This window comes from Corylus avellana, chromosome ca2, assembly GCF_901000735.1.
Source record: "Corylus avellana chromosome ca2, CavTom2PMs-1.0".
NCBI lineage: Eukaryota > Viridiplantae > Streptophyta > Magnoliopsida > Fagales > Betulaceae > Corylus > Corylus avellana.
Genome location: NC_081542.1, coordinates 19,698,997 through 19,700,198, shown reverse-complemented (window position 1 = coordinate 19,700,198; position 1,202 = coordinate 19,698,997).

Sequence of the window (1,202 nt, the reverse complement as noted above, 5' to 3'; positions counted from 1 at the left end):
CTCTCAAATAAATATTGGGTTGATTCTTTTCTTACTGCAGTGTTTGTCATTAATAGGTTGCCTACACCCACTCTTCAAAATATGTCTCCCTATTCTAAACTCTATTCTAAAGCTCATGACTACCAAAGACTTAGAGTCTTTGGCTGCTTATGCTACCCATTGCTTCGGCCCTATAATGCCCATAAACTTGAGAATAGATCTAAGCATTGTATCTTTTTAGGTTACAACTATGCAGGTTATAAATGTCTTGATCCAGTTACAAACAAAGCTTACCTATCAAGACATGTTGTGTTTGATGAGACTTCTTTTCCAGCTAAGGATCTTGCAGCTGCACAATTTCCTTCCAAGCTGCATGCACAAGGTGATTCTCCTTTCCCTTTACCTGTTTTGTCTACTTTCAATACTAACCCCTGTCCAAGCTCATCAGCAAATACTCCTTTTGCCACTCAACCTCCTCCCACTACTGACTCATCACCTACTGCACCAATCATTCCTGTTGATGAACCAGCTGCTACTGCAGCAACCCAAGATATTCAGCCATCGCATCCTATGCTTACCAGATCTAGGTCACATCTCCTCTCAAATCCACCCTCAATAGATCAACACTCATCCACTTCTGTAGCACCAAACCCTACCTCAATAGCTGCTGCCCAATCTCCTCTTCAACCATCTCACACAATGACTACCAGGTTTAGAACAGGAAACCTTAAACCTAAAACCTTTTCTGACTACAAGATGTTCTCCTCTAGATATCCACTACTTAGTTTTCATACTGTGTTACCCGAGTCAGAACCACCTTGCTATAGTAAAGCTGCTCTTGATCCCAGGTGGCAAGATGCCATGAATCTTGAATTTAAGGCACTTCTCTCCAACAAAACATGGACTTTGTGCCCTCGGCCACCTCACCAACATGTTCTTCATAACAAATGGGTGTATAAGATCAAGAGGAAGTCTAATGGTGCAGTAGATAGATTTAAAGCTAGACTGGTTGCAAAGGGTTTTGAACAAACCTCTGGAGTTGATTACACTGAGACTTTCAGTCCAGTCATAAAACCTTCCACCATCAGAATTATACTAGCTTTGGCAGTCCATTTCAACTGGGTAATTAGACAGTTGGACATCTCTAATGCATTTCTTCATGGCTCTCTCAATGAGGAAGTGTATATGGAACAACCAAAGGGTTTTGTTGACAAGGAGAATCC